Below are 316 nucleotides of genomic sequence, written 5' to 3'. Positions count from 1 at the left end.
GGGCATACATTTGTGGAATATAAATCTCATCTGAATGGTTCAGTTGAAAGTTAAATATACACAGGAAAAGTAAAACACATACCATCCTTTTTTTCTTCAAATTCTGATAGAAAACATGAGTAATATATTTACCTATATATGTTGCATCTATTTTTTTCTATCAAATTTGCTTCTCACTCAACTTACCTTGTACTTGATAAACCCAGTGTGCATCAAGGCAGAGCAGCCTATTCATGCAGCATCCACATGAAATTTGGCATTTCTGTTTGTCAAGTTTAGATTCATAAAGCTGGACCTATTTTTTTTAATGTATAAA

This window comes from Penaeus monodon, chromosome 33, assembly GCF_015228065.2.
Source record: "Penaeus monodon isolate SGIC_2016 chromosome 33, NSTDA_Pmon_1, whole genome shotgun sequence".
Lineage (NCBI taxonomy): Eukaryota > Metazoa > Arthropoda > Malacostraca > Decapoda > Penaeidae > Penaeus > Penaeus monodon.
Note: the sequence above shows the minus strand (reverse complement) of the source record.